The sequence below is a fragment of the Ammodytes marinus genome, assembly GCF_949987685.1.
Source record: "Ammodytes marinus genome assembly, chromosome: 5".
Taxonomy (NCBI): Eukaryota; Metazoa; Chordata; class Actinopteri; order Uranoscopiformes; family Ammodytidae; genus Ammodytes; species Ammodytes marinus.
Genome location: NC_137234.1, coordinates 24,577,531 through 24,586,350, shown reverse-complemented (window position 1 = coordinate 24,586,350; position 8,820 = coordinate 24,577,531). Strand labels below are relative to the sequence as shown.

General features: G+C 37.6%; 1 protein-coding gene across 1 annotated transcript in view; it reads left to right on the top strand.

The window, feature by feature from the left end:
- The window catches only part of cracr2aa (calcium release activated channel regulator 2Aa), a 32,296-nt gene that overhangs the window by 958 nt on the left and 22,518 nt on the right, over positions 1-8,820 (top strand). The gene's annotated exons all lie outside the window — the stretch shown is intronic.

Sequence of the window (8,820 nt, the reverse complement as noted above, 5' to 3'; positions counted from 1 at the left end):
CACATCGTTACACTTTTTTTCTGGGTATTAAATCTTACAATATAGCCTAACTCATCCTGCTGGGACACTGTTTAGTAAAGCTCTTTGTGTGTAACTATGTAGGGGGGAAGCTATCTGTGCCTCTTATAGATCTGTGTCGGGCTACATAATGTATTAGAAAGTTGTCAATTGTTGATTGTGGAATAATACAATTGTTGGCAATGACTCAGGCTCTAAGTAACCTTTTTGATGTTTGTGCAAAAGGAAAATAAAAGAAGCTCCTTTTACAGAAACTTGTTGCGGTCACAACAACAGACCACACACTTAATGTGTCTCTATGTAGTCCTGACCACAATGTCGGTGTTTGCTCAAAATATAATGTATGATGATCACTGACTGTGCAGTTACCAGACAAGGGAAACTGTGTATCATGTTGAATATAGTGTCTGAATCATCTGTCAGCTGGGTCTTAACTTTAAACAGATGGACTGTTCTATTCTTTATATTTGATTTTTGGTTTGATTTTAAATAAATGTGTCTCAACTTGAACTTATTTAACTTTACTTTACTTAGCCTTGGCCCTTTACTGCAGTATGTGCCGTACCTCTAGCAGCTGTTACGATGTCAAACAGATAAGGTAACTGTATTCAAAGCAGTACACTCCAGGCGTTTAGAAGCTGGATCTTAAAGGATAGTGACAAATAGTTTCAATTTCAGTTTAGTAAACTATATAGCCATGACATTTTAGCGATGAATTTGATTTTGGTCCTCTGTTACTGCCCCCCCCCCCCCCCCCCCCCAACATGCTTACGTTTTAAGGAACCACAAACCTTGCCGTGGCTTCTTGCCGATAGGACACTGTGAGTATTACACACTATTATTATTATTATCAAGTGCCAAAGGAGAAAAACACAACATTACTCTCTCTAAACTGAAGTTCCCTTTCTCATTTCCTCTCTCATGATTCAGCTCTGTCTGATGCTCACTGTGGGTGGGTGACTTTCCTCATGAGGTTTGTCATGCTTGCAATATGTTGCCAAATGTTAAGAATTAACTTCAAAGTGCCATGACTTAGTCAGAAAATATAACTTGTTTTCATAAAGAGCATGCCAATTTGTAGAAATGTCTTCAAATGTTTCAATGATCCTCCAAAAAAAGTAATTATTTTTAACTGAAAGAGTTTGAGAGAATTAAATCACGCTGAATATTAAATGCATTGAAATTCAATGTGCTTCAGGGAGCCGTATGAGACAAAAATATAGATTGTCTACGTCTATGACCCTGTATTTCCCCTGTCCTTCCACCTGCCTACGTGCATGTAGACATTTTTTCCTGTCTATTTGTCATACCAGTCCTGCACAACACACACACACACACACACACACACACACACACACACACACACACACACACACACACACACACACACACACACACACACACATACTGGTTTTCATGTTTCCTGGGGACCAATTTTCAAATCATCACCTGTGGGGACTACCCTTTCCAGAGGTCCTAGAAGTGTGAAAAAAATTCAGCACACTCATTAGTGTGTAGTTAGCTCATACATGCGTTAAAACCTTTAAATTTCCATTGAAATGTTTTCAACCTGTTCTCAACATCCTAATTGGGGACCTCTGAAAAATCTAGTGACCATGTTAATTGGGGACTGAATTTGCATATCATTTGCATATTTCACACAGTCATACTTCTCTTTGTGGGGACCATGCTGGAATTATTAGTATCACATTTATTATTATTATTAATAATAATACTAATAATAATAATAATAATAATAACAAAATCATGCTTCTTTTACTATATAATTTTTATTTAACCAAACTATTGCATTTGATTAACTAAAAATTGTAAGGAGAGAGAGAGAGAGAGAGAGAGAGAATGGAAGCGGTGCAATATTGGAGCAACCCATCGATCTTCAATCTTACACAAAAGCCTTCTACCTGACACCTGGAACGATGGTGTGTTGTCCACCGGCAAAGCAGCAACAACACATGATATTAATACAGTAGTATGAAGCACATCATCTCTTCATGTGATATTGCTTCTTCTCCCTACTGAGTAATGTAGTTCTTAGTAATGAATATCAATAAGGACCAACTCCGAACCAGATTGAAGACTTCAACTGTTTAATGAACAGAGTTAAAGCCAGAGTTAAAGCCAAAACTGAAAAACATTACAACTCCAGCCTTTTCATTGGTCATCACCTTACAAATTACGCTGAACTTTCTTTTTGTAGGCTGTAATGCGGTTGTACACATAATATTTCAACGTTTGCCAGTCACGGTTCTTAAGAGCTGCTGGCTCAGCCCTTAAACATTTCTCACAGTCACTCTTTGTTGGTACAATGCAAGATGTGATAAACTGCTTCATGTTCCTTTCAACGGCTTTTACCTCTTCCTCCTGCCATTGTGTTCTTTTTTGAGTAGCTTTACCTGTAAGTGGGCAGAAAAAAATTAAAACACAAATGGATCTTATACCTATGTAGCACCAAAGCACTGAACACGGGTGCATTCACAAACTATGATCAAACGTTGTCTGATCATAGTGTGTGTGTACACAGGTGCTGGACGATAAAGCTGCACTGCTAGAATTAGAAAAAAGAAAGAATAATCACCTTTGACAGATGCCACAGCTCTGAGCCCGCCATCCTCTCCTGATGGTGGCTTGCTTCTCTTGCTCGTTGATGGGACTTTATTTTGCACCTCTAATGACGATTCCATGAAAAAAGTAAATGATATTAATACGGTATACAGATAGTGGGATAAGCATGAAAAGCAGATGTCTCTGTGCTGCAGGACTCACCCTAACCCATTAAATGCTTGATGAGGGTTAAAAATGTGAACAATTCAGCTATTGAAGAGAAGTAGTTCTGCAATCGCATTACATGTTTAGATTAACAAAATACATAGTAATGACTGATAATGTTCTTTGTATCTTAACAGTTACAATTTCTCTTTTATTCTCTCTCTCTGAGTGAGGCTGTTTCATGAAACAAAATGAGTTCACTAAACAGTTACCAAAAACTCAGCACTAATATTAATATCAGCACCACTGCTCCTATCCAATACTTCTTACTACCTATCCATCCATCATCCAATTTGTAATGCATTAAGGCTCACAGTTGTTGTGACAAAGCCCATATTTAGGTTTATGTAAGTTGGGCTGCTGTGTTACTACAATACATGCAATATTGTCTCTCGCTGTACACTCTGTTGCCATTCCTCTTTTGGGAGGAGTTTTTGTCATTGTAGAGCTGAAGAACTACATATGCTTATCTTCGGGAGGGGGCAGTAGAAGATAGAGGCAATTCTATTTATCTTTAAATGTAGAGATTGACATGTTTGAGATGTCTGTATCAATTTCAGGTACCCATTGTACTGTTAAAATAATAATAATAATAGTAAATAAATATATATATATATATATATATATATATATATATATATATATATATATATATATATATATATATATATATATATATATATAAACCTTCAACTGGTGTCACAGCTCCAACTCTGTCATCCTCTGTTGATGATGGTTTGTGTCTCTTTTGTGGTCGTGGGATGTCATTTTCCTCTGTAAGTGGAAGAGTCTCTTCTGCCAAAGACTCATCGCCACTGTCTGTAGAATCATATAATTCAGAGTCTTCAAAATGTGTGTTTTTCATCTGAAAACAAATTGATTAACTTAGATGATACAGTGTATACTTGACATTAATAGCATAGGATGTGAAGTTTTAACATAATTACATAAAGGGCTGTATGATATGACATTTTGATCAGCTTATTACTGATCCAGACCGTACTTACTATAATACTTTTTGTTCGTCTAAGTTTTGGCACCAAAATACTTTCGTCCCAATAGGTACTATTATCTTCATCTCCGACATCTGTCACAATCTGTAAAGAACAGCAATACAACATATTATTAAAGCATATTTGATAAGTTTGTGAATACTGTTAATAAATATTTAAAGTTTTAATTTAACTCAAATTAGGGAAATTATTATAATTTGGACATTAGATTTTTCAAGACAGAACTCTAAAATAAAATACATGGAAAAGGAAACCAAATGTTAGAGATACAATATCAACAGCAGTGATTCTTCCTGCTTTACTGTTAGTGAGAAAACACACCACTTGCTTAGATGAGAACAAATCAAGACTTCACACAATCTACAAGCTCACACTGAGGGGAAAGTGTGTTGTGGGGACCCCGTAGATGCTCCAGAATACAGGGATATTTTATCAAATGTAAAATCTCTACATAGATAAAATTATGTCCTGAACATCACATTATCATTATCCATCTGTTTTTCTTATATTCAAGTGTTTGGCAGTTCAGATTCATAGGAGATTACATGATTATGCACATATCCATGTCTAAGCACCAACTTAAATGAAGCCAGAAACAACAAGAATTCAGGATAACTATGAATTCATCTTAAGTGTGTTGTACCTGTTCATTAGACGTGATGTCATCATCCACCTGTGGCCCTGAAGGGACCTCAGCATGGGTACCATCCACACAAGGGTCATGTTCAGCATGTGTGCTTGTCTGCAAGTATTTCACATAGAAATATTGTCAATTAAAGAACAACAATTGATCATTATTACATTAGCACTGCATACTGTGTAGTTACTCTAAGGGATTCACTAAAGATACTGTTATGAATTTGGATACATGGTTAGAGAAACCAAATATTAGAGAGAAAATATCATCTGCAGTGATTCTTCCTGCATTATCATTAACTACCCACTGCTTTCACACTAACTGAAGGAACAAGCTTTGTGGGGACACGTCAAACACACACTCTAGTCACCACTTGTGGGGACCGCTTGCTTAGATGAGAACAAATCAAGACTTCACACAATCTACAAGCTCACACTGAGGGGAAAGTGTGTTGTGGGGACCCCGTAGATGCTCCAGAATAGAGGGATATTTTATCAAATGTAAAACCTCTAAAAAGATAAAATGATTTCCTGAACATCACATTATCATTAGCCATCTGTATATCTTATATTCAAGTGTTTGGCAGTTCAGATTCATAGGAGATTACATGATTATGCACATATCCATGTCTAAGCACCAACTTAAATGAAGCCAGAAACAACAAGAGTTCAGGATAACTATGAATTCATCTTAAGTGTGATGTACCTGTTCATTAGACGTTATGTCATCATCCACCTGTGGCCCTGAAGGGACCTCAGCATGGGTACCATCCACACAATGGTCATGTTCAGCATGTGTGCTTGTCTGCAAGTATTTCACATAGAAATATTGTAAATTAAAGAACAACCATTGATCATTATTACATTAGCACTGCATACTGTGTAGTTACTGTAAGGGATTCACTAAAGATACTGTTATGAATTTGGATACATGGTAAGGGAAACCAAATATTAGAGATGAAATATCATCTGCAGTGATTCTTCCTGCATTATCATTAACTACCCACTGCGTTCACACTAACTGAAGGAACAAGCTTTGTGGGGACACGTCAAACACACACTCTAGTCACCACTTGTGGGGACCGCTTGCTTAGATGAGAACAAATCAAGACTTCACACAATCTACAAGCTCACACTGAGGGGAAAGTGTGTTGTGGGGACCCCGTAGATGCTCCAGAATAGAGGGATATTTTATCAAATGTAAAATCTCTACATAGATACAATGATGTCCTGAACATCACATTATCATTATCCATCTGTTTTTCTTATATTCAAGTGTTTGGCAGTTCAGATTCATAGGAGATTACATGATTATGCACATATCCATGTCTATCCACCAACTTAAATGAAGCCAGAAACAACAAGAGTTCAGGATAACTATGAATTCATCTTAAGTGTGTTGTACCTGTTCATTAGACGTGATGTCATCATCCACCTGTGGCCCTGAAGAGACCTCAGCATGGGTACCATCCACACAAGGGTCATGTTCAGCATGTGTGCTTGTCTGCAAGTATTTCACATAGAAATATTGTCAATTAAAGAACAACAATTGATCATTATTACATTAGCACTGCATACTGTGTAGTTACTCTAAGGGATTCACTAAAGATACTGTTATGAATTTGGATACATGGTTAGAGAAACCAAATATTAGAGAGAAAATATCATCTGCAGTGATTCTTCCTGCATTATCATTAACTACCCACTGCTTTCACACTAACTGAAGGAACAAGCTTTGTGGGGACACGTCAAACACACACTCTAGTCACCACTTGTGGGGACCGCTTGCTTAGATGAGAACAAATCAAGACTTCACACAATCTACAAGCTCACACTGAGGGGAAAGTGTGTTGTGGGGACCCCGTAGATGCTCCAGAATAGAGGGATATTTTATCAAATGTAAAACCTCTAAAAAGATAAAATGATTTCCTGAACATCACATTATCATTAGCCATCTGTATATCTTATATTCAAGTGTTTGGCAGTTCAGATTCATAGGAGATTACATGATTATGCACATATCCATGTCTAAGCACCAACTTAAATGAAGCCAGAAACAACAAGAGTTCAGGGGCCGTATTCACAAAACATTTTATCTTAGCGCTAAGAGTACTCCTAAGGAGCACTAAAAGTTCTTAGTAAGGAGTAATTTCTTAAAACCTATTCACAAAGCTGATAAGACCAACTTTTACTAAGGAATGGGAGGGACTACTAAGATAAAATAAGGGGGCCGGGTTGACCCTGTTGCTATGGATGACGTCATGTTCATACCTTCTATGCCCACAGTGATTGGCTGAAAGGGGATGAGAGCCAAGAGTGAATTTATGATAGAAACACTGTGGGAGATATCCATATCGTGTCGCTGTATTAAAGTTAAGAGTTTTTAATACAATTAATGACAAGTGACACTGATTTAACATGAAACCAAGATACTGCAGGGTTTCCCACACATTCGTTCACTATTAACCTATAGGCTACAATAGCGCCACATAGGTCTATTCATTTTACATTTTACAATGATTTGAATCGGGACAAATATCCTCATTGAACAGCTGCACGCCATGCACTCTCACTGTATTTCTCTCAACGGCGACTATGCAGCAATAGTCAGACAGCGACAAACCAGGAAATTCACAATTTGGAAACAACAGCCGGAGAAATCGTAAAGTGCATGCGGAAGGAAAAAGGCGAGACGCGCACCTATACAGACAGCGGACCTGTGGAACGGAGGAGATGCTGCGAAGCGCCACATAGGCTATAGGCCTACTCTAGTAGGCTACGAAATTAAACCCAAACGTGACACCAACAGTAACTTTCAGCGCATCGTAAACCCAAAGCAACTGCAGGAAAAGGAACTTAATAAATTAATTATATGAATATAATACATATAAATGTGTCTATACTTTCTAAATATAACTTCACTAAGATCATTAAACCCTCACAGTTATTAAAGGTACCTTTTGTTAAGCTCACTATCATTAAATCTCTCCAAAATGCCATCAAATGGTTGTCTGTGAATTACTCTTAGTGACTTAGGAGTCCTCTCGAGGACTCTTAGCTTTTCATAGATTTAGGAGCTAGTTTTAGCGCTAAAATGCTTTGTGAATTAAACTTATCTTAAAAAGTTATGAGTCCTAAAATTAGGAGTGAAACGCCCCTTATTTTTGAGAGTTACTCCTAAATCAGCACGTTAGGACCCACTCTTAGCCTTAAAATGTTTTGTGAATACGGCCCCAGGATAACTATGAATTCATCTTAAGTGTGATGTACCTGTTCATTAGACGTGATGTCATCATCCACCTGTGGCCCTGAAGGGACCTCAGCATGGGTACCATCCACACAATGGTCATGTTCAGCATGTGTGCTTGTCTGCAAGTATTTCACATAGAAATATTGTAAATTAAAGAACAACCATTGATCATTATTACATTAGCACTGCATACTGTGTAGTTACTCTAAGGGATTCACTAAAGATACTGTTATGAATTTGGATACATGGTAAGGGAAACCAAATATTAGAGATGAAATATCATCTGCAGTGATTCTTCCTGCATTATCATTAACTACCCACTGCGTTCACACTAACTGAAGGAACAAGCTTTGTGGGGACACGTCAAACACACACTCTAGTCACCACTTGTGGGGACCGCTTGCTTAGATGAGAACAAATCAAGACTTCACACAATCTACAAGCTCACACTGAGGGGAAAGTGTGTTGTGGGGACCCCGTAGATGCTCCAGAATAGAGGGATATTTTATCAAATGTAAAATCTCTACATAGATACAATGATGTCCTGAACATCACATTATCATTATCCATCTGTTTTTCTTATATTCAAGTGTTTGGCAGTTCAGATTCATAGGAGATTACATGATTATGCACATATCCATGTCTATCCACCAACTTAAATGAAGCCAGAAACAACAAGAGTTCAGGATAACTATGAATTCATCTTAAGTGTGTTGTACCTGTTCATTAGACGTGATGTCATCATCCACCTGTGGCCCTGAAGAGACCTCAGCATGGGTACCATCCACACAAGGGTCATGTTCAGCATGTGTGCTTGTCTGCAAGTATTTCACATAGAAATATTGTCAATTAAAGAACAACAATTGATCATTATTACATTAGCACTGCATACTGTGTAGTTACTCTAAGGGATTCACTAAAGATACTGTTATGAATTTGGATACATGGTTAGAGAAACCAAATATTAGAGAGAAAATATCATCTGCAGTGATTCTTCCTGCATTATCATTAACTACCCACTGCTTTCACACTAACTGAAGGAACAAGCTTTGTGGGGACACGTCAAACACACACTCTAGTCACCACTTGTGGGGACCGCTTGCTTAGATGAGAACA